Consider the following 25740-nt stretch of genomic DNA (forward strand, 5'->3'; position numbering starts at 1 on the left):
AATAATTTCACAACCTTCTATCACCACACATGTTCCTGTGTCACCAGACAGGACACAGGGTAAGGAACAAAATGGTTACAGCAATGGGACCATCACAGAAAAATGGCTGTCCTTGGTTCACCTTTGGTCATTCACTGACAGCTTCAAAATCATCACCTTTCCAATGCTTATTAGTCCAGCTTTCCCAGGACTAAGAAATCCTCCTAGTTTTAATTCTGATAAGAAGAAAATATTTTACTTCTTAAAAGCATATATATTTTTGTTCATAATAATCTTTTACAGAACCACGATAGTGAAGCTAAACAAATAAATACCTAGGTTTGTTATACTAACATTTAAATTCAACAAAACATTTCATTTAAGTGTTAGGGCATAAAAAAAATAACATCTGGGGGGGTAGAACAGAGAGCTAGATTATTGCAAGAATATTTTTTCTATTAGCAGCAGTTACTCCCATTGGCCATCCCTTTAAAAATAAAAGACTATAGAGTGAAACAAAGAAGGAAAGAAATCCCAGGCAAGATCCAGGCAACAGCATGTGCAGATCCCACTGGAGAAAAGTGGAAAGCTGAAGCTTTTCTGCAGATACTGTTCCTGATGTCATGACTGTTTGAAGTTGTTCAGGAACTGAACCAGTGAAGACTTCTGAAGGAATACTTTCAAAAGCTGCTATTTCCAAGAAAAGCAAACCATGGTGGGGGCAGCACAAACCACACCACAGACAAGGCCATACACTGTGGATTGGGAGAACAGCAAAACCAGACTGGGTGATGTTTTTAACCTTTATTTTGGTCTTGGTTCTAGCTCAGCTAACAATCAGGAGCACAATCTTCTCACAAGGAGACTTGGAATACAAAATTCCACACAAAAAAAAGGAAGGCACAGCAGATATGAGGCCTGCTAAGTATTGGACAGAAGTGATTATAATTTGTACTCACAGCCCAAAGTAAGAGAAGCTGCTAAAACAGACCATTGGTGAAGCAATGAAGGGTTCATGGGGAACTGCAGAAGTTCACCACCCCTTGTCATTCCAAGGAAGCCTAATCCTGTAGTTTATAACACAAAGCAGGAAAGAACTCAGCTTTGAGCAAAGCATGTACCAGCTTTGGATCTCCATTTCAGATCAGATTTCAGGAGGTCACACCTACCAGCCAGGATAATTCACAGGGAGGCAATTCATCTCTGTCTGCAGAAACACTGCTTGACAAATCTAAATGCACATATGGATTCATGACAGCTTCTCCTCCTGCTGTTGTCCAAGCATAGCCAGGTGCAGCAAACATCTGACTGAAAGCTGGAGCTGGTACAGCTTCCAGTCGGGGATGTTTACAGCAACAGACTACGATACATCACTGCAAGGGCCTGGGTGCAGGGCAGCTGCTCACCTCTAGGAGAGGGAAATAAAAAAAGAAAGGGTTTAAGACTAGCTCCTGTAGCATTCCAGCCAATTACTGTGCAGCTAATATTGAAGAAAACATGTTTTTACATTCAGTAGCAAAAATAGTTTTAGATTCACACACAATTTACATTAAATTAACATTTCTAAATGTAGCAACTAGATGAAAAATTCTCAATTTCAATATGCATTTTGAGACCTCTCTAGGTTCAAACAGATTCATTCTTATTTATATTTATTTATAAATATATATTTAATTTATACATTTAAAACAGATATAAAATAATTATTATTTTAAAGATACAGTGACTTTACTTCCCTATAGACTCATTCGTGGAGTTCTCAAAAACAGATTTCCACTTTGAACTTTCCCATGAATTTTGAAAATGGCTATTCTCTCATAAATATTTATCATTTTAAATACAGCTCTATGCAAAATTAAAGACAGAAGCAAAAGCAAGCCATATTCTTAATGAAAAAATACCAGAAACAGAAACTAGACAGAATTCTAAAAATATTTACCCTCAAGGTCAGAATCCTTCCTGATCAGTTTAAAGCTCCATTACAACCAAATGATTAAATAAACCCAAACCAAACTTACTCTCTTTGGGTAAGCATTAAAGGAGCAAAATGGGATGTGAGGGAAAGCAACCTCAGGATGGAACCATTTCACTCCCCATCTTCAAGTTCCCATCAGAACTCCCACAACACTTGCATTCAAGTCTGCAATAATTTTTTTCTCCAAGTTAAAAGAACCTTTATAATATTAAAATTTAGTATTTACACTGTACAATATTCAATACTTACACTGAAGTATTTACTAAAAGCATTTCGCTCAGTTGGCTGTTGCACTTTCCCCTAATGCTCTGATTTCACGCCGTGGAATTGGGAGCATTCAACCATTCTGGCTTGACCATATTCACAAACTACTTAGAAGCCTTAATTTTGTACTTTATAGCAGAATGCCTTCCTCCCACTAACAGAGCTGCAAGCAGAATGATATATTCTCCATTTAGCAGTCCTTATCACTTCCAAATGAAAATAATTTTTCAAGTCACAAGTTTTCCAGTGCCAGATTTTACATAAACTTCAGCAATTCAAGGTTGCTTGTTCTCTCTTTAGAGCTCCACAGTAACTCATACAACCAGAAATTATGACAAGGTGCTTGAAACTGAAGAAAAACTACTGTATTCAAGATTTCTCAAGTTCCAGAAACCCACTCACATCCAGTTTTCAAAGAAAGGTTTCCCTCTGCAACACAAGAAATTGTTACTAGTAAGTGAATTTCATTATTGCAGCAGCATGCCAAGATTAATGGGGAAGCTGCATGCAGTCACTGTGGATACCATGCTGACCTTCACTACTTTTGAGAATAAATAACTAAAAAGCCAGTGGTCATTTGCAACAAAGGCCTCTTCAGGCTGTTCCAAAACTGAAAATTCCTATTTTACATTGGAAAGAAACAGGCTATTTCATGCAGAGGTAGGCACATGGTATTTGACTAATTAGGCTGCTGAGCATTAAGTTGCAATGAGCCATTTCTTTGGTTGCTTTCTTTAATACTTCTTAAGGAATAATGAAGGTTACTACAATGTTACCTGCCCAAAGAGAACAAACTCTCCACAACCTGGTTTTGTTTTACCAAATACATCATCACAAAAATGCCAATCTACATGAAAATGACATCTCTTGGTGTGTTATTGGATTCACTATCAACTATAAGTACCTGCATAACATCTTACAAAGGAATTATATTTGTATAAAAGGAGTTGAAATTTTCATTTCCAAACATGGTGTGGAAAAAGGCAGAGGCATTACAGGTGACAGTACAACTACGTGCTTGAAAGACACCAATTTCTAGAAAAGTTCAGTTAAAACTGAAGCCATACATTCATTAAGAAGCCTCTTCAGCAATTTTCCCAACCACTTTCTTCTTTTCAAACAAAAAAGTAGAGAGCATACTCCAATTTTCCTTAATGGCACAGCCTTCTTGTTTTCATAAAGACTACAAGCCCTGAAAATAGCCAGGATTTTTTCTAATATCATCATAAGCTGAAGAATATTGGCTGCTGGCTTGTGTTAATGCCTTTAATTGTTTCTCTTGAGAACAGTAATAAAAGATAGCATTCTTTGAAGTGTGAAGTCCCCTCCTAAGTCCCCACATAGAGAACACAAAGAATGATGCAGATCTTCAATAATACATGAAGTCCTTCTGACACCTGAAATTTACTTCTTTGTTATTAACAGCAACATAAGATCACCCTCCTAGGAATTGTTCCTCAGCTGTGAATACTCCAGAACAGCAACAACAAAGAAAAATTAAAATCCTTATTTAACTACCAGAAAATTTGTGAATGCTGGCTGTTGACTTCCATTGTGAAGTTCTTCCTACTGTATTTAGATTTGTGTGCAGTTCAAGAGTCCCTTTAATAGTTAGGATTTAATGTTTAATTCTCAATTCTCTTCTGATCAATATGCATGATACTTTAAAAAACCCTCATGGGATTTCCCTCATGGAAAAGTCAGGATTTAGAAGAGACATCATTAGAACACTGTGTTCATCCACCAGTTCCAAATCAAAGCGATGCAATAAGTTTTGATGATCTGTAATTTTCCCAAACCTCCATCATTAATTAACAGTCACACAGAACTTCTATTGCACCTTTCATGAGCACCTTGAGCAGAAAGTCCAGCAAGACAGGAAGGAGGAGAAAGAAGAAAGGAAGAGGGTGAGGAAGCAAACAGCCAAAGATCTTCCTCCTTCTCTTCCCCCACAACTTAAGACTTCCTCACTCTACTACCACCATCACCATTGAAACTCAGTGTATTGGGGCCTCAGTTGTCACATAAAAATAATGAAATGTGAATGGAGCCCAAGGAGCCTGCCTGTGTGTGCATGCTCTGTGTGTGTGTTTGGAGCCAAGATCTTGTCAGTCAGTCCATCTGTCAGTCAAAGCAATTTAGCCTGAGATGCCTGATGCAAGCACAGAGTGATGAGAAATGACAGAGGCAGACAGATGCTCACTGTTGCCATGAGGTTTTTTTTTTTTGAAGTCATGCATATTAACCAGAAGAGAACTGAGAATTAAACATTAAAACCTAACTACTTAAAGGGATCCTTGAACTGCACACAAATTGAAATACAGTAGGAAGAACTTCACACTTGAAATCAAGAGGTTCCACTGTGAACTGCAATGAACTTCTGACACCCACACAGAGTTCACTGCAGCACTACAAGTTAACAATACCCATCATGAGGCATTACAGTGAAGTAGGAAGTGAATACAAGTAGCTTTGACACTGCATTTCCTGTGTATTTTCAGAAAAACATGTTCAGCTTCTTTTGATCACTAATACTTACACAGTGCAACTAATAAATTCAGCACAAGAGGGAAAAAGACCTTTCAAACTGGGACATGAATTCTAAAGAAATGAAAGATTAAATCTAACACTGCCAATTGTAAAGAAAGAAGAAAAAAAAGTGTCTTTGTTATTTTAAAAATGTCCAGGAAAGCATGAAAGTAGAATGTTACTAGCACACCTCAGATGGAATTTCAGTGAGGGCTGGATGCATATACCATATGAAATTATTTCAGTAGAACAAACTACAGAAGTCTGTGTGGTAAATCAATTATTTTTATCTGACAAAAGGAGTTCTAAGGAGGACAAACTACTGAAAAAGGATAATGATGTGAGACAAAATAAAAGTTCAGATCCTGATTCAAGACTGCCCCACATCTTAGTCTGAACAAAGTTCGAAAAAGTCATAAATTGAGTGTGCTCTGCCTCAATGATGGCAGCAGTTACGTACCCCCTTCTTCCCCACCAGAGTCTCGTATTCCTCTGGCTGAGCAACACAGCTCAGCCTAAAGAAACCATATGTTTATTTATGGCACAGCATCTTGGCTCTCCATGGGGTGGAGTACCATACCCAAGATGTCATTCAGGCCAATTAAGTCTTTATTTCAGGGAAGTTCTGCAGTAACTGGTAATCTCCACAGCCACCACAGGAGGTAGGAAATGGCTAATTCAAGGTCATTTTGCTTTAAAAATGAGCTAAAAAAATTGTAAAACTCGTTTACCACTAAAAAGTTAGCATAATGAATTACCCCCATAAAGTCCCAACTAGAAGGTTAACCTGCAATCAAAAACAGGAAAAAAAAGAAACAGCATTACCACCCTTACTTGTATTTCTCTTCCTCAGTACACAGTCATCCAGCTGTTTATATTGCTACAGGACATAGAGCAACATTCACTGTTATTTTCACTTTCTAGATTTTAAACTTTTCCAGCAGGACAGCCTCATCCCAATGCACAAGAGAAACATGAACAACCAGAACTACAAAATTAGAGGAGAAATATGAATATTATGAATTTATTAGGCCAGATTTTACATAAAGATTCTATCCTTTCCCTCAAGTTTTCATTGAAGTATTACTTCCTCAATGTCAGCAAGAAATTTTGATTATACAACCTCAGTAGGTTTGACATTGTAACTCATTACTGCTATCCATGGCATAGTTTTAATTTCATAGTTTCAGCTATTTACCTCTTTTGTTCTCTCTTACAGGAAAGGAACTTTTGCCTCATTCCTGGTAAAGATCTACAGAGAAACTAGATTGCTCAATGGGGGACAGATTGTCGCAGATATTTAATAATAAACTATTAAAACAAATCACTAAGTACTTCCAGCTCCCTCTCCCTGACATATCTCCACATTATACTGAAGTCTTCCAACTCCTCATACGGGCACATAATCTGTCCTTTCTTCTTCCAGGGTAACCAATTTCACAGATCCAAGATGACAAAACTGCCTGTAAATCTGGGCTCTTTCATTTTAAAGGCATCTTTAAAGCATAAGATTCAGAAGATCCTCCAACCTGAAAAAATACAAAAAATTTATACCAGTGATCTGATTGCTCTAAGAGAGTGGAAGACAGAAACACAAGGACAAAAAATAACCTTCAACTTGACAAGAAACAGAAATTAGGAATACACCTTACAGATGTTCATTGCAGTGCCCTCTAAAAAGTAATCTAAATACCAGGAATGGTAAAGATTCAATTATTTGTGGTAAGTTCACTGAAGCTCTCCACACCTGGTGACTCAAACATGGCTGAGCACAGATGGAAAAACCTTCCCAAAAAGACAGAAATCAAAAAAATCTATATAAATATGTCACTTGTTAAGTAGGTTGTTGGTTGTTTGGGGTTCTTTTGAGTGGATATCAATTGAGTCTGGTGTCCCAGACTCCAATCAATGACACATTTAGCACACTCCTTCACTTAATGACTTTTCACTCACATTTGCAATTATAATTCTCTGGTGATATCAGCTGCCAACAATAGTTCTCTGTAACACTGCAAGGGAACAAGCAGAGAACTGCAAGCAGACATTCCAAGTCCCTTTGCTTACCTTGCTGAACAAGGGCAAATTTGGACAGTCTGCTATCAGCAGGGTCCAACAACTAAGTCAGCAGCAATTACTAAATTGCTGCAGAAGCTGGTAAGGGCCAGGCCACCAAGAGATCCACAGGGAATGCTCCCATTTTAAGGATAATCCTCTGTGAATGTATTCCAATCCTTCCAAATGAGTATAGTTGCAAATATGGCAAGTCCTGGCATCATCACACTGAATTTTGAAAGCAGAGTCTGGAGGCTGCTATTGCAGCCTGCAGATTCTGCTGAAAGTACAGTGTCACAACCACCTATTTTCCCTGCTGTATAAAGAGCTCAACTGCTCCACTGCAATTAAATCCTGAGGGATATCAGCCTGAGAAGCCATCTATACACCAGGATCAATCCTAACCTTGCTCCCAGAGCATATTCACTTTTTAAAATTACTTCAAAGAAAATAAGCCCAACCCAGCAAGCATGTAAGTCACAAACATCAGATAAGTACACAGCACTTGGGTTTACAAAACATCTTTGTTCTTATGCAGAAGTTTCTGGGTTTTTTTAAAGAAAGTCAATTACTTGTTTTGCAATAATACTCAGGAGATCCATCCTTTTAAGCATGCTCGTAATCCTGCTTCCACAGAGGAAACAGTGCACGCCAGAACAGCACAGCCATGGCACCCACTTCAGAATCAACAATCTCAAAACCAAAACCATGCAGCATGAAATATTACAAAACTCCTTTCAACTACTTTAATACTGATTATCTCTATTTAAAATGCAGATTTCACCAAGTCTGTCTCAGAAAACAATTTTCAGGATTTACTGACCGTAATTGGAACCAGACACAGGGTGCTGGCCAAGTAGCTCATTTTGAAAACATTAACTCCATATTATAGAATCAATCTTACATCAGATCTGACAAATAGACTTGGAAAATTACTGCTTTCAGAGCCTCTCAAACACCATCTCCCCCAGAATCAAGCCACCTCCTTCAATAATTTATAACAAACAAGGATTAAAATAGACTTTCCTAGTTTGTAAATTTTCTGGGAGTATAACTGATAAATTTGAGTTATGTTTCCCTACTTGGAACAACATAAGAGTTGAAATTTAGTTACTGGACTAATACAATAAAAGGCATAAAACTTTTTGAAGACAGAAGTAACTTTTAGTAGGAATTTATTTTTCCTAAATAATGAAAATAATTTTTGATTTTCATACTGACTGTTAAAAATTTTGCTTACCAACCACTAAATTAGCTGGGGTTTTTTTCTATATTCTATGCAGCATTATGCCAAGATTCATCAAATCATAGAATATCCTGATTTGGAAGGGACCCATCAGGATCATGAAGTCCAATATCTGGCCCTGCACAGGACACCCATGAATCACACCATGTGTCTGTGAGTGCTGTCACCTACTAAAGCATCACAGCATCCACAGGAGGTTCCCACCATCCTTATGTCTGAGAACTCAAAAGTACAGAGTCCCATCACCCTCTGGAAGGAACATGGAAGAAGTCTGGATGAAATTAATTTTGATAATCTTAAGGGGTTAACAAATATTTATCAAAGGCAGAGCACAGCCAACTCCTGGGGGGCTCTGAAAGTTGAATGGCCCAGAGAACATTCTTTGATTTCAGGATAGGTCTCCCACCACAGCTCAGCTGGAGTCGGAGGTGCCCAGAGCTCCATGAAGAGAAGGGAAGCTGGCCTGGAAAACTGGCCAGATCTGCCGATCACCCAGCTGCATCCTGGCCAGGAAGGACTCCAGGGGCCACCCCAGAGCCCCAGACACTCCCCAGCACCCAGGAAGCTGGGGCAGAGCACACCCTCAGCAAACTGGCAGGGGATCAGGAATGGAGGGGAGAGAGGAAGAGAGGGCTCCCACAGGGAATGGCAGCACTGCCACAAACATAAACATAGACAGAGAAACACAAGGATGGGGCCAAACCAAACCTCATCAGGCCCAGGGCAGGAAAGCAAAGCTGTGCCCACAGCGCCAGCACAGGCCTGGGGGGGCTGGCGCAGCACCAGCCCTGCAGGAAAGGGCCCAGGCACTGGGGCAGACACTGGAGGGGACAGGAGACAGAGGGAAAGGGGTGATCCCTGCCTGGCTGGACCCTGGCAAGGCCACTCTGCACACATCTGGGGCCCAGGTGGGGACCCCACTCCAGCAGGAGCCTGAGGGACCAAGGAGGGTCCAGCCATGGGTACCCAGTGGTCAAGGGCCTCAGGGGCATCATCCACAGGGAGAGGCAGAGGGAGTCAGGCCCTGTTTTCTCTGGCACACAGGATGCTGGGACCATCTGAGAGCTGCCTACAGCTACACCAAGATGGGAGCTGTAAACACAGTGAAGACACTCTCAGCCCTGGCAGACAGGATAAGGAAGAGCAATGGCCACAAGAGGCACCATGGAATATTCAGGTTGGACACAATGACAATCTTTTTCACTAGGAGGGTGGTGAAGAGCAGGTACAGGTTTCACATGGAGGCCATTGGTTTGCTGTTCTTGGGGGTTTTAACAGCTTCAGGGGTCAAAGCCATGACTTAACCCCATCCAGTGCTACTTCTACCCCTGCCTTGAATGAGTGGTTGGACCAGAGACCCCCAGAAGGCTTTTCTGACCATTACACCTGCAACTCCATAATCCCATTAATTCCTGTGATATGGTTCCAGCAACTACAGCCTTGTTTATATAATTGTCCTCAGACATAATGAAGTCAATATTGGACATATAACTATCCATAGATTACATCAGTACAGTCTTTTCTATAAATAACCAGGTGTTATCAATAGATTCCACTGCCAGCAGGTCCAACAGTTCTGAAATCACAAATATTTGATGCTAACACTACTTTTATCTGCTGATGCCAAATATTTTTTCAAAATAAATTACAGAGAATATAGAAGTTGCATACCTAAACCTACTGTATTTAAATATGCTGCCAAACACTATCCCATGGTCACTTCTGCAGATGACTCAATGTTCTTCCAGAAAAAGAACGCTTCAAGATTATAATTTTATGCCAGTGTATTAAAGAACAAGCAACATGAACGATATTTTTACTTAGCTTGCAGGCAGGGACTCCCTCAAATTTGAAAAAGGCAGCAGGATGTTTCCTACAATGCACTATTTTGAACATGAAAACTTTAAAATGTTACACTGAAGCAGTACACAGGGATGCCTTACATTTAAGGACTGACTACTGATTTTCAGCCTCTATTTTTTTTCCCTGCAAATCTAATTTTTGTTTCCTCCCAGTACTGAATACAGCTTTTCAAATCATCATAAACTAAATACTGAAGGTGGACAGTATGACCCAAACTATTTCTCAGTCATCCTAAAAGTGCAGGGCTTTTGTAATAATCAGAATTAAACCATTTACAGTAAACAATCAGTTTAGAAGTAACTCAGGAGTAGAAGGACTGGTTCCTACAACTCATTCCCACGACAGTGCAGTTTAAGCAACAATTCAATGCAACCAACAAAATAGCTTGGTGAAGGGGAAATCTAGATCATTATCTAATACTAAAATCTGGGGGTTTGGGTACTTCTGGTGCAGCAAACCTGAAATTCCTATGCTGACATCAAGTTTCAAACTAACAATGAGAGCTACTCTCAATTTTATCAAGATTAGTAGCTAAAGCAATCTCTCTTCTTTGAGCTGACTGATGCTTTTCATACCTTTTGGTTAACTAACTAAAGCTGTCCTCTTAAAAAAACACAAACCCCAATCCTCTGCCCACATTAGTAGGTAGTGTGCAACAGGAGGAGATCTGTGAAACCACAGTTTGTGCTGAAGACTATTTAAACTACACACACCACAGGGTATCTCATTTTAGAACAGGTTCTAATCCAGCCTAACGTCTAAATGTCCACAAGCCAAAGCCATCAGTGAAGTCTAGAAGCACAGGCTTCAATTCTGATTCTTCCAAAACATGACTTGCATGTTCAGCAGGATCAGCAGCAAAGAATGCCAGTACCCAGCCTACAGTGACAGGCATTCTGGGGATAACAACACACAGTTGTTCTCAAGTTAATCTTGAATTTTAATCTTAATTTTCAATCTTAATTTTTATTAGCTCTGCAAAATACAGAGTGATACAAGAATATAACAACTACGTGCAGCTGAATTTTGTGTCGTACCTCAAGCGGAAAACAACTGTGCAATAAGAACATCATTTAACGCAACTTAGTATTGCTTTGTAATTATCTTAATGAGGGAGGCTGTTGCACAATGACTGTTCCAAAAGCATGCAAAGAATACTCACACCACAGAGGCTGACTACTGGTACACTTTCAGGATGGTTTAAATTGAACAAAAAGCACAGTGACAGAAGGGTAGTCATGTTCTCTGTCTTCCAGCCGAGGGATTCCTACTTCCTCTACTGCTCCAGGAATTTTTGGACTTCATGATGCAATTTACTTGGACAACCACTATATTAGCTGCAAAATTATCCTGGGGAAAAAATAGAGGAAAAAAGATGAGTTTTCTGCAAGAGAAGGCAGATGATTCCAATCACTGGAGAGCAGCTCAATCAGGAAGGTACTGCATGGGCCAGGACTGCCTGTGTTGGTGGTGATGGAGTCCTAAACCAAGATAGGTGAAAATGTTTAACCACAGCAGAACCTTTCCTTCCCCTGGCCCCCTAAAAATACAGAAATACCTAAGACATTTGATATCAACATTTTCAGTGGGGAACAGTAAAATAACAAGATGCAGATCTCAGAGAAAGAGTAAACAACAAATTAATTTGGCAAAACCACACTTCCTTAAAGGTCGCATTAACTTTGCAACCATTCAGATGCAGCTTCAATACTTCCCTGGCTTGCAAGAGGAACCTGACACTTAGGAAAAAAAAACCAAAAAAACAAAACAACAAATCAGCAGAGGAACATCAAGTTGCTTTTCAGCCTCTGCATTGAAGCTCACCCCCACTGCAAGTCTGAACACTGTCCTTCAGCCTCTTTTGTTAACACTGCACATTAACATGGAGCTCTTCCCACAGGCTTCTGTGCCAAACACAGTCAGCAGACTCCACCTCCATGGAAATCAGCTGAGCAATTCCACAGCAATCACTTTTCCTAAATGCTGGAAGGAGTCCCAAGTCTGTTTTCTGTTCCCAAAGCTCCACTTGCCAGTACTTGGTACAGTGCAGGTTAGTCCTGAAAGCACCCAGCCCTTAGGGAGGCCAAGGGAAACCAAAGGAACACAAGGATACACAAAAACCTTTCTGAGTAACCAGAAGCATCTTAAAGCACCTCAGGCAAAAATTCCCTTGAGGACTTCGCTGGTATAACATGTTGCTGAATATTAATATTCCTGAAAAAATATCTGAGAAAACCTCCAGCCAAGGATGTGGTTCTGTCCTCCTTCACTGACTGGAAATGACACACATGCTGCTGACACATGAGAAGCACTTACAGCATCAGGTCAAGGGTACAGCTCTGCAGAATTAGCATGAGTGATGCAAGCCAAGCCCAAGTGTAGAGCTCCCACACAAAAATGTCATTAAATCTGGAGTTTCTGCACTACAGATTTTATTTTCCATATAAGAGCCTGAAATAAGGCTCATTAAAGTTAGGCAGCACGCATAATAAATCAGCTAAAGAAATTAATTAAAGCTGCCCACCTCATTTCACCATATTTGCATATATAATGTTTACAAAAATAGAAAAATAAGCAAACATATGGCTCCTCATAGGAATCCTGCCATACTCAGTTCATGAACCAGACTTGTTCCCTGAAAGAGGTTTGAAGTGCAAGGATGCAACAGTCCTTAAGACTTATTTCACCTGCTGAAACAGCTAAGACCATATTACCTCAACAGAAATGCTGTAAAAACATCAAAAAATTCCTCTCAGCAATCAATTCCATTAAAAAAAAGACAATTTCATGTGTAGTTTGTAATCTTTCAAAGTGAAACATTCAAATACAGCTGGTGCTAGAGCAGAAAGCATCAGCAGTAGCATTTCTAGAACAAGTAGGTTTTGTGAAAATTGCTAGAAGTTGACCTGTACAATGAGACCTACAAATGCACACTTAAAGAAATGCTGCAAACACAGGCTTCCAGTCATTTCTATACAATAAACTCAAGCACCAAAACTCACCACTCTTCACAAAGCCACAGTCAGCTGCCTTAGGCTCCACTTAAATGCAGAAAACAGAGAATCAGAGTTGGCAAAATCTGTCGAGCTCTGAACACAAGTGAAAGCTAATATTTATTCTTGCAAATACCAGCTTAACTAAAATACTACTTAAAAGTACAACACCTCAAACTAATTATATTTACAAACTTAAACCAGTAGCTTGAAAGACAGGAAACACCAGAGAGTTATCAATAGCCTGTACACCACAGTGCTTCAGCCTCCAATGACCTGCAAGTCCCATCTGTGCAAAGATTAACCAGACAGCTAAAATAACTTGATTCTACAGAGGAGGAATAAATGACTGAAGCAAACAGCCACGTAGTTCAAGTTACCAGCAGATTATAAACTGCCTAAACTATTAAGAAATAGATTTGTAGTGTACCAGTAAACTGACAGAAAACTAGTAGTGACCTCATTTAAAGCAGGCAACTTAAGAAAACATTACCCCTTCTCCCACCACCCCCCCAAAATAAATTAATGATTAAGAGTCTTTGAAAATTGCAGCAGAGGTTGGGTTTTACTGGGGTGTCTGATACTCTCAGGAGACATTTACAAGTAGCATTACACATTACAACAATTCAAGCTGTGCAAATAAAGGTCTTGTTCCTTAATTTCTACATAAGCAAGAAGTCGGGTACCATTAACTACAACAAGAAGGAACTTCACACTGAAGTTCATGTTGTGTAACAAAGAGCAACAAACAAACCAAACTTCTCCCTGATCTTGCAATATGCAACTTCACATTAACATACAGAATCACAGCTTCCTCAGTCTGTTAGAACCAAGGAATGTTTAAGTACACAGATTCATTATACTTAGATGGGATTTTACTGCTTCTAGTTAATATTTGGCATAACCTGACTCTTAACTGAAACATCAGCTTAGCAGATTCTGATCTAACTGGTGTGTTTATCAAGACAAGTAATTCAGTCACCATATTCAAAGCAAAAAACTCATAATAAAATTTTAATTAGGTTTCTGAACTCAAAGCAGTCATGCAAGCTGAAATCAAATGAAGAATGCAAGACCAAACAATCGTGCCTAATCATATAATATCTAAGGATATCAACTACTACATTTATTTTGTAATTAAAAATATTAAATCATTAGATCAGATGTGGAAACTCTTTTTTCAAGTCAGAGTAATCAAAAAAAGAAAGGAAGTCAAAATTGACAGATGAGCAGTTTAAGAAAATATCACAGATTTCCTTGTAAAAGAAGAATCTGTCCTCTATCACAGCTGAGTCAAGTTTCAACACTGCAAATTCTGTCCAGCTAGAGATATGCACACCAATCTTCACAAAGCCCTAGAAGTCACCTTCACCTTCCTTAGCATTTCCTTGAAATACTCCCTTGATATATTCAGAACAGATGAGGGCCAGGCTGCAGAAAAACTGTCTGCCCTGAAACCAGAACATTCCCAATGTTCCAGTGACCTGAAAGTACCTGATCCTGTGAGCAGACAGCTTGGTTATCCCACTGCAAAGGGCTCTCTGAAATTTGTCCTTGACCTACAGGGAGATCCAAGGGTTATGCTCACAGAACCACTGCCAAGAAAAACATTCCTGAACACTGCCTTTGTTGTACTGGGATAAAGTATACACCTGTCAAACTAATATTAAAAATTAGTTAGCTGTAGTATTTCTTATCTTAACCTAATTTGAAAGGAAAAAATGCGTTTACTTAGCCTTCTACAAGTGAGTAAAATACTGATTGCTTTCAAGTTAAAGTTTTACTGGGCAAGTTTACTGAACGATAATTTAAGATAAGCAGAACTCCAAAAGAAGCAGACTAGGGAGAAGATGAGAAAGAATATTTATTTACAAGCATAATCTGTATATAATCAGATAATTTAGTTAAAGTTTATCAGCAGGGCTAAAAATATATCACATGAGATCTGTATAAAATGCTCAAGACACTCCCAGAAAACATGGAGTTAACAAAACACACTACACTAATCGTATGAGCATGTTGCAAGCATGTTCATTAAAGTACTGATGCATATCAAATATGGACCAGCCAGCCAGCAAAATGAATAGAGACAGAATGGAAAAGCAACTCTTTCAACACAAAGGTGCCATCTCCAGCCAGAGCCCGAGTGAGGATGAGGCAAAAGAAAGGAAGACGTGATGGAAAACTCAGTAATTTTAACTTGGAATACTTAAAGCAAACTCTACTGTCTTGTCAGGCCCAACAGCAGAGACTAGCTGAAATCAAATGAAGAATGCTTTGGAACTCTAGGTAAGAACAACCAGCTGTGTCACCATGTGTTAAACCAGAACACAATTTTCTGTCTGTTCTGCTTTTACCCTTTTGTTTCCCATTTCAATCTTATTTAACAAGTCTGCCTTCTGTTTCATTATTTTGTTTGCCTGGTACTGAGGACATAGGGAAAGGAGACAGTTTGGTGAAGGCTAAAAACCTGCTCTGTGCCAGCAGCCCCAAGAAGTACCCTGAGAGAGGTGCTTTGGAAGCTCATGTGCTGAGGAACATTTTCTGCCAAGCTGCAGAGAGTCAGCAGGGCATCTTCTGCTGCCAAAAAGCACTTTCCAGAAGCTACAAATCTGAGCCTTTTCTGGGAGTTATCAACAGTAAACAACACCACAGCTCCCCACTCACCCACACCTGCAAACTCACACTGTGATCTCTGCGTGTGAGAGCCCCCACGGAAGTCAGAGCAGGCCACTCGGAGCAGAGGGGACAACACAGAGCCACCAGCTCAGCCCCAGAACACTGGGAACACTCTGAACATCTGCAGAATGACAGCCCTGCGTTTGGCTGAACCCTGCTGGAGTGCAGAGAGAACAATGAAGTGCATGAATAAAGCCCTCTGAGGCTCAGCTGGCAGTTTGATTTATTATACTCACGTTAAGCCTCCAATGTTCATTCTCTGCATAGCTCAGATACAGCAAAGGATTTGGTTTGCACTAACTTACTTTATTTCTCTATTCTTTACATAAAATGTCCATGTTCTTACAAATTTCACTAATACCACTTTGATATCTAACATGTTGATTCAGTGTGAAACATCAGAATTAAACAGCCTTTTAGCTTCCTCATTCCCACAGGACTCCTCATGCCCTCAGACACGAAACAATCTTATCTAGGGCACTTCTTGTGAATATTTTAATCATTTTCCCTTTATCTTTCTAACCTTCACTTCTGCAAAAAATACAGACCACATTTGCTCTACCTTCTTGTGCTGTTAAACTCTTTACTGCTGTTGCTCAGACTGAGGCATGCTAAGACAGTGTATAAGGAACAAATTGTTATTACTAAAGCATAACTGCAGGCATGCAAAATTATCTGTACTAAATAAATTTTAAACTGAAAGGTGTGTTGTGATCCTTCCATTCAAATGCCACCTCAGACAATGCCTCTTTTTTGGGAAGTAGGGCATTCTCCAGTTAGACCAGTTCACTACTCTTCTAGCCTATGGAACTTTCTGAGAAAGAAGAAAACAGGAACATTTTGAAACAAATACAAACAGAACCAAGTTACTATTGATCAACTAGATCTCTATACACTCTTTTCCATATGTATATCTTATTATTATTATAAATTGATATTATAACCTTGCTCAAGTAAGAATCAGTAAGCAAGGAGGGCTTTTTTTGCTCTATTTCTGAATTTATTTTTTTCTATAATCCTTTTCATTGCACAAGAGGTTACAGGATCAATCATTCACCAGTGCAGCCATCCCTCCTGCTCTTCTTTCCATACCACATTCAAACAGGGCATCCAATCAACAATCTGGAAAAGGCCACTGAGCCAGGCAATGAACACTCAGGCCACACAGCCACCCAAAGAGTTCTCCAATAAATTAGATAAAGTAAGTTATGTAAACAATTTATCATAAATAAGTCTTACTACCTTTCAGACCTTTTCAGAAAAAGAAACAAATCTGTCATCCCAGAGGGTCAGGCACTAAGATTTTGGATCATTTTAATATTATTCCATGTGATGCATGCCAAAGGTAGATCTGAATACACTTGCAGATGAAGTCTATAACAAATTGAAGAGATTTTTTTAATGTTTTCCAGTCTTGATAGTTCTGAAAGCACTGACCTTTCCCTCATCCCAGAAGTTCCCCTGACTCTGGTGGGCATGCCTTCACCCTCATAATACTTCTAGCTTGAAGACTTTTACCTCTCCTGAGTATGGAAGAGTGATCACAACAGAAAAAATCCCCAGCATGTCCCCAAAATGCAGCAGCACGCAACAGCACACTGCCAGTCTACTCAGCTTGTTCTCAATCTGATTATTCACGTGTTCTGTACTGACTGCCATCTGCCCACTCCTCCTCCTGTCTCTATCTGACACAGACTTTGTGCCATCTCATAAGGGGGTTTTTTGGCACTTTTCTGCACACTTCCTTCAGGACACTGCTACACAGAGAGAATAAACTTCATTATAAGACTGACTGATAAACTTCATTGTAAGACCATTACATTTCAAATCAACTCAAATTTAGAAAAGGTTTTGCCATGTAACTCTCAAAGAAGCCCTATATATTTATCTTTTGCTTTAAAACCACTTATATATATATATTATATGCATGCAGATAAATTATGCATATTAAATATATGTATAAATATATTTACATACATATTTAAGATGGGATGGACTCAAGACAAAGCCACTATTCACATTCATTTTTTCCCCATATAAACTGCAATTTGAGCACTAATCACCAGAAGATACATACCAGAGTAAGCACACAGGTATTTTCATTTTAGGCAAACAATCCACAGCTTCATAGGACCTGACAGTTGTCTCTATTAGCTCCATGGCTGTTGCAGCCAAATCTCATCATGCACTGAAAAGGACACTGGGATTAATTACGTAGCTCCAATCTGGCCCTTTATTAGTAGCAGGAATGTTCATTCCCCAAGTTGTACATGACAGTCACTTAAAACTCCATCTGGCTTTTATGACTTACACTAGGAACTTCCGTGCTAAGAGTTCATGAATGTATTAACTGCACTGAGGGTTTGGGATTTTTTTCCTCTCTCTTAAAGAAAGAAGCTCACAACAAACAGCTGAAGTATGAACAAACCTCCAAGTGCCTGTTAGCACTTGGAAATTTAGGAAGAAAGATTCTCTGCTTCTTTACACAATGCTTGTTTGAAAAATGTGGAGAAAAATAAATGCAAAAGATTCTTCTCTTTACTTTCTGCTGCTGACCTTTAGACCTGACACCCACTGCATCCGGTGGGAAACTTTTTCCAAGAGCCAGCCCTCTTATAAACATTTTAGCAGACTTAAACATCCAGACCACATTTTATTTGCCCACATCGACTAAAAAAGCTACTGATTCATCACAACATATATGTGGACCTTTATATAAATATAAGTAAATAAGTATCTGTCACACAATAAAATATAATTAACAGAATCCTGAATCTGCCACGTGGAGGTACTTTTGAAGCTTGGGGATTTTGGAGGAGTTTGCTGATTTTTTATGACATTTATTCTTACAGCTGCTACAAGGCTCTAAAATACAATTTCATTTCTGCCTATTCTCCTGTATATGGTTTTAAAACAGATTTGCATATCCTCCATAAATAAAAAAAGCACTAGTAAAAGTCCATGCATCCCTATCTTTGGTCAATAAACGTAATAGTGATAACTCCATTTCCTTCTCAAAATATAATTTCAAGTTTCTCTTAGGCGTTTTGCCAACAAACGTCCTTAAACTTGCAAGAACAGCTTATTTAAAGGAATCTGTTCAGTGTCTAAGGACTGCACCTGTTCCTTTTTAGATAACCAGTCCCCTTGTCATGTCTTGCATTCCTCTTGTTTCTCCACTACCACGAGAAACTGTTTTGTGCAGTACAGAGCAAGTCACAGGAAAGATTTCTGTGACTTCCATAGGGAACATCAGCACTACTCTCCAGGTGCACTTCTCCTCCAGGTCAACCCTTCTTCCCTCTGTAGGTGGTTTCCCTACAGAGCTATAAATTTCACAGTCTTGTAGAAGGCTGTGCCAGATTAGTACTCATAAGGAAACTTTCTAGCTGCTCCAAACAAGCCATGGAGTCAGACAAGGACAACCACGTTCACCAAGGCAGGTAATCAGGAATTTGGCTCCCTCACACTGCTACAGCACAAAAGAGACTGAAATATGAAACATTAGACACTGTTCAAAGAAGATGCTCTGTTTACTTAGAACTAGATTATGCACGTTGCTTTACTGCAGGGTTTTATGCCAGCAGGTTTCAGTTAGATTTAGCAAGCAGGAAAAACAGAAGAAATGTTTGGGTTTAGTGCTTATAATGGAGGGTTTGTTACAATTTCACCCATCAAGTGGCAGCACTTTCATTACACACGATTAAATGTTAACTGCAAGGACAAGTTTGAAGGATCAGTATCTGAAGACACAATTCCTCCCAAAGACCTTGTAACAAGAAGTGTGCAGTGACAGTGTAATAAAAGCCTTTATTTTCCAGTCTTAGCATTATCGAGGCTTCTGTTGACACTGAAGTCCTTTGGGTTTTATGGCTGTTTTATCACCAGCCATCAAAACTGCATTAGTGGACTATCTACATATGATACAGATCAAGGCTTCAGTCCAGTAAAACCTCTGCCACATGACTTCACAGGGGTTACAGCTCTATTACCAAAAGGAGCAGGGGACAAGCTGTGTCTCACTCCAAGTTGTTCCTCTGATGTCTCCTAGGACACTGTTGTGCTCCTGGCTCATAGGAAACTTGCACGCAGACATTTGAGAGCAGCAGCAGCTCTCAAGCCCTCCCGTAAGATAACGCCAGTGAATTATCATGCATGAGAACAGCAGGACAGGATGTACAGTGTGAGCTTACATAAGACACAAGGCACTGCTGGGAACCAGCACAAGTGAGCAGCATAAATGGCTCAGAAAATGCTGATGTCACTCGTGTACGTTCAGCTTGTGCTGGCCAAGTTTCTCTGAACCCAACACGGGCCTTTCTGGCTGTTTGTAAAACCTCACAGTCTGCTCTGCTACAGCCTCATCTTGAAAAGGAACTTGTTTTCAAAAACCTGTGTTCCTTCCTAATGAGAGTTTTCTTTAAGATGAGCAAGAATCTAAAGAAAAACAGAAAATGTAACAGAGAACTGGAAAAAGAGTGTAATTGTGTAAACAAACACTTGCTCCTAATACTTACTGAGAAAATAGTTCAAGCACAACTTACCCGTTTTAAAACATGACCTCTGCAAAGCTACTAAGGTCAATGAGACTTACTGTAGTTACTCAGTGAGCCCTGCTTGCATAAATTAAAGATGCCTAAGGGTAGCTATGAAACCAGGTATTTGATTTTTCCAGGGCACCTACATATTCAGAATTAACAATGAATTGCCATTCTACCAGAGCAACTTTCGGGTTCATCAAAAAAAAAGAAAAAACACAAAACCCAAACCAAACCCAACTGGGTTGTCCTTACCTCTTCTTCAACACAAAAGTTTTCCTACTTAATGTTAATCTGATTATGAAGTTTCATATTAAATTGAGTAGGTGAGACACTATATATCGAATTACTTTCAAAAAATCCCCAGTGTATGAGGCAAGCATTGCTTCTTCCTGGTGTAACCTTATACAATATATTAAAAAAAAAATAGAAAAAAACATGATTAGTCTAGCTGCACAAATCAGTATTAAGCAAAACTGTAAAGAGAGAAAACTTTTTTCACTCAGGTCAGGATTTGCAGCAGCAACTCCCAGCTCTGTGCTTGGCTGTTCCATTTGTTATTGCAGTGGCTGCACTTCAGAGCAGTGTGTGAACCAGGACACTCAAGTCCTGCACTCCTGTATTTAGGTTTTTACCTATGAAATACTGGAATCATTCTGATTTTCCACAGAGAGCATCCAGTAACGTGAGGGGAAAAATACTGCTCCTAAAACTAACATTGCCTTTTATTACAGGTATAATGAACTTATTGTCACTCCCTTCACTCCCTTAGTATTTCCTTTCAAAAGCACCATGTAGTTCAGAGATGTCAACTATCAGAGATAATCTGCTACATTAGAAATTCACAGGGTTTCCTTAGCAGTGGAAGAGGACACCACACAGGTTTGTTCCAAACAGAAGTGGAAAAAAAAGCCACCCATAAAGTATCTGCAGTGTGGAATAGCAGCTCTTTGAAAGCACACACTACATCCAAATATGAAATGCAAGATGACCACAGTGCAAATCATGCAACATCACAGGTTATTAAATGTCTTTTTAAGCAAGCTCTTATTTCCATCAAAGCGTGGCTCCTACAGTTCACATCCTGGCTAGAGCCTTTCTGCTTCTGTGATAGAAATAGCATCACTATCTACCCTTTATTACTCCAGCAGATAAGCATTTCACAGTCATTAGTATGTTTATTCAGAGAACGTTTTTGGAAAGCACCGCTATTCCCAATTCATAAGCAAACACAACAGGGCTGAGTGGTGCAGAAAGACCGATCCAAGGTCACAGAGTAAGTCTGTGGTAAAGTAAGAAACTTCACCTGGTTTTGCCTTCCTGCAACTAATACTTTCTATTAATGAGTCATTGCTGCTCCTCTAAATTATCCTTTCAGCACGAAGAGACAACAGACTGCCTGTGGCATTCAAACTCTACATGCTAATAGCATCTCTGCTCCAGGGTTTGCTAAAAAAAAAAAAAAATCACACCCAAGGGCCTTGTTCTGTACTGTCACAGAATCCTGCTTGTACATTGGGCTGCTGTGGGGGAAAAAGGAATATACATATATATATGTATATTATTAGATAGCTTGCCTCGTTTGTGACCCAGCTCTTTCCCTAGAGAAACAAAACCCAGTCCTTGAATAGTTTCACTCCCTCACGCCACAGACCACCGGGCAAGGGCAAAGTGCAGCGAGGAAGGGACAGACAACTGGGAGACAAGTTATGCAAAGCTGGGGGCCGGGGCGGGGAGCAGCGCTCCCTAAGGCCCAGAGGGAAAAAAAAAAAAAAAAACCAACAAAAACCAAAAATCCCAACTTGTGTTGGCGGGTCACGGGGGTCACGGTGCCGGGGTCGCAGCCCCAGGGCTCGGCGGGGGAAGGACCCGGCACGGGGGGGACACCGGGAGCGTGCGGGACTCCCGTCCGACCCCGCAGAGCGCAGGGAGCCCGCTCCCAGCTGCCCCACCGCCGGGGCCGGCCGCGACCCCACAGCCCGGGCTCCTCCGACAGGCGCTCACCGACCCAGCCCCGGCACCCTCCTCGCCGCCTGTCCCCCGCCCCAAGCTCGGCCCCGGAGCGCCGCTCCTGCCGTACCTGTGCGGGGAGGCGGCGGGGACCGAGGGGCTATATCTCCCGACCGGCGGATCCCGCGGGTCTCCCCAGAGCGGCCGTGCCCGACCATGCCCCGCTGCCACCGCCGCGGCCCCGCCGCGCTCGCTGCCCTCGCCTCCCGTTTGACCTTTCCGTGTCTCCGCCGCCCGTCTCCGGCACCCTCTGACGTCACCGCCATGGCAACCAATCCCCGCCCTCCCCTGGCCCCGCCCTCCAACCCCGCGCGCGCGCGCACGCGCCGCCGGCGGGAGGGGCGGGGCCGCGCGCCCCCCGCGGCCAATGAGCGCGCGCCGGGGCGGCCTGGCCCCGCCCCCCGGAGTCACCCACAGGGCACAGAACCGATAATAAATATATAATATCGATATTGCATATATTTATATATTTGCATATATATATATGTGTGTGTGCGTATATCTGCGTGTATATATATACATATATATATGTGTGTGTATACATATGTGTATATATCTGTATATTCTTTCCCCCATCGCAGCCTAGTGCACAAGCAGGATTCTGAGGCAGTTACAGAGCAAAGCCCTTGGGGGTAATTTTTTTTTTTTTTTTTTATTTTTTTTAGCAAGCCCTGGAGCAGAGCTCCTGTCGGCTGCAGGGTTTGAATGCCGGGAACACTCTGGTGTCCCTGCGGGCAGCTGTGCCCGGGGAGTGCAGGATGTGGGAGCGTGAGCCCTCAGTCCTCATGGAGTCAGTGCTTCCCTCTCTCTGCAGGAACAGAGGGAATGCGGGGGCCGGGTCCATGGCAGGTTGGACATGAGTGCCCTGACACCCAGGAGGGACAGCCGTGTCCTAGGGTACCGGGGACAGCACGGCCAGCCAGGCAAGGGGATTGTCCCACTCTGCTCTGCACTAGGGCGGCTGCACCTCGAGTGCTGGAGGCAGTTCCTGGGTGCCACAATATAAAGCCATTAGGCCATTAGAAAGTATCCAAAGAAGAGCCATGAGGGTGGTGAAGGGTTTGGAGGAGAAGCCATGTGAGATGTGGCCAAGATTGTTTGCTCTGTTCAGCCTGGAGGATGCTGAGAGGAGCCCTCATTGTGCAGCTTCCTCACAAGGAGCAGCATGAATCTCTTCTCTCAGGTGACAGCGACAGGAGCCAAGGGATGGCCTGAAGTTGTGTCAATGCAAGTTTAGGTTGCATATCAGGAAAAGGTTCTTCACACAGAGAGTGGCTGGGCACTGGAACAGGCTCTCTAGTAAAACTGGTCACAGCACCAAGCCTGAGAGCTCAAGAAGAGTTTGGACCAGGCTCCCAGGCACATGGTGTGACTCTTGGGGACGGTGCTGTGCAGGAATTTGGCTCAGTGGTCCTTGGTGTTCCCTTCTAACTCAGCATGTTCTCTTTGATTCTGTTTCTGTTCTTTGAATTTAAATGCTGCCTTTTCTATGCACACGTTTACACAAACCCAGCTCGTGCCATCACAGTTTGCCTGCTCCTTTCCATCTCTAGTGTTCTTCCACATCCCATGGCACTTAAATATTCCCCAGGGATCAAGCTGCCTCTCCAATGCCACAACTTACAGCACGTTCCCATTGTTTAGAGAACATATGGGTAATTGCTTTTCTTTTCCCAAAATACTTGGCATAGAAATCATATATGTAATATGTATAACATATGGAAGGCTGCATATTTCAATGCCTCAGTGCACAATGTGTGCATGAATGTTTTATGTGTAAATGCTTTGCTTCAAACACTTGACAGCTGTGAACACGTGCATTTTGCAACGTGTGTAAGGTCAGTGTTTTACTCTGGGTTTGTACTTTGTTTCATGAAAGGTGTGTGCATTATCAGCATGTTACATATTTCAGGCTTTAAGTCAAGATAAGTAGGCAGGCATGATATTTAAATACGCTATCAATTAGCAATTAGACTGCCTTTCATCTGCCCGACATGCAGAACACACTGCATACTTTATGTGTGCCACTTGCTGTCATTTTTGGACCTGTGACAAATTTCAAATTATTTTAACCAGAATATTCATTCAGAAATATAGTCCTATATTAATCAAAAATACAAGCTGAGGTGTGTTCATCAAACCTTTCCTGAAGGTGGATAAAAGGGCATGAATAGAGTTTTCCTGCCTTTGAAATGCACAATGCCTTTCTTCCAGAGTATTAAAAAACCAGTTTAAATCCTATCACAGCATGACCAGGATCTGCCGTGTGAATTCATGCATGATCTGGGTTTTGCTCATTTAAAGGCAGAGTTTTAATAGGGAAATAATTTTAAAGAGACATTTTTAGCTATCACTGAATTTGTGACATGGCTTATTTCTTATCAGCCCAAGTAGATTTAGTGTTGTGTTACTGGCTGGTGATGCTGTGGTTGTGGGTTCCATACCTGTACAGGCCATTCACTTAAGGCCTGGGCTTAGTGATCCTTGTGGGTCCCTTACAAATCAGAATATTCTATGATTCTGTGAAAACACTGCATCAGGCTGCTGTTCAGAGCAGGATTGTTTGGGTGGAAGGCAGCTCTTGTGTGGTGGGCAGTGAGGGTGACTCCAGCCTGTCCTGGGAGGCCATATGTGCATCTGCTGCCTTTGCACAGTGGTTCTGGCAGGTGCCAGCTCTGCTGGAATTTGCCTTTTCATGGGTTCCTTTAATTCCAGCCTCCAAGCCATGAGCCTGACTGTGGCCAGCTTGCAGGGCTGTGAAGGGGATGCGTTTGGCCAGCCAGGAGCAGCCAGGAGTGACCTTATTCTAAGGTACCTTATTCTAAGAACAAGGTGTCTTGTTCTAAGACAACCATCCGGGCTGGATGTGCCTGCCAGCCAGGATAAACTGTGTATCAAGACACCAGGACTCCCACCTTAATATTTTTAATGCTGAAAAAGTGCAGTGTCCATATTACCAACCCCCAAATCAGGAGGAAGACTTTGAAAAGCAAACTTTTAGGAAGGGCATAAATAAATGGGCCAGCAGGGATATGTCAGTATGACCACAGTGTTTCCTTTCTGCACATCTCCTGTTGCTCCTCAGTTTAGCAAGGAGAGCCCTTTCTTTTCTCCCCAGGGGTCAAGCAGTGTAATCAGTGTTTGTGGGAGACATAAATACAGTCCTCAGCGTGAGTAAATTCAAACCAAATACACTTTGGCATTTTTATCCGTGAAATCTTAAAAAAAAGCCAAGATAAGCCCATAATGACTAATTATACGTGACAAAAGGAGATGGCACAACAATGTAGGTGAGGGAGGAGATGGAGAAATCAGTCCTGAGGAAAGATCTGGCACCCAAAAGGCATGAGAGAGCCAGAGCTCATCAGTTCAAATATAATCTTCCAGAAAGGGAGGGGGCAAAAAACCACAACCCACCAGCATCTCTCATTCTTGCACAGAAAATGCCAGGCTCCTGCACCTGATTTCCATGAGAAAGGCCACTTCTGGCATTGACATTCTGCTGCTTCCAGTCCCTGCCACAGAGCTCCTCCTCAATGCAAGGCTGAAAGAGGAGGGGAGGAATGAACTCTGCTTTCCAAAAGGCCAGGAGCTGCCAAAGAGGCCCATGGA

General features: G+C 41.3%; 1 protein-coding gene across 1 annotated transcript in view; it reads right to left on the reverse strand.

Moving 5' to 3' along the window:
* Positions 1 to 22374, reverse strand: part of ZFAT (zinc finger and AT-hook domain containing) — a 125066-nt gene extending 102692 nt beyond the window's left edge. Inside the window, exons 1-2 of the mRNA XM_064706718.1 lie at positions 22199 to 22374; positions 11071 to 11258 (exon numbers count right to left, since the gene is read on the reverse strand). The gene's annotated coding sequence lies outside the window, so the exon portion shown is untranslated. The remainder of the gene's footprint in view (positions 1 to 11070; positions 11259 to 22198) is intronic.
* Positions 22375 to 25740: the final 3366 nt, after the last annotated feature.

Source organism: Zonotrichia leucophrys, chromosome 2 (assembly GCF_028769735.1).
Source record: "Zonotrichia leucophrys gambelii isolate GWCS_2022_RI chromosome 2, RI_Zleu_2.0, whole genome shotgun sequence".
Taxonomy (NCBI): Eukaryota; Metazoa; Chordata; class Aves; order Passeriformes; family Passerellidae; genus Zonotrichia; species Zonotrichia leucophrys.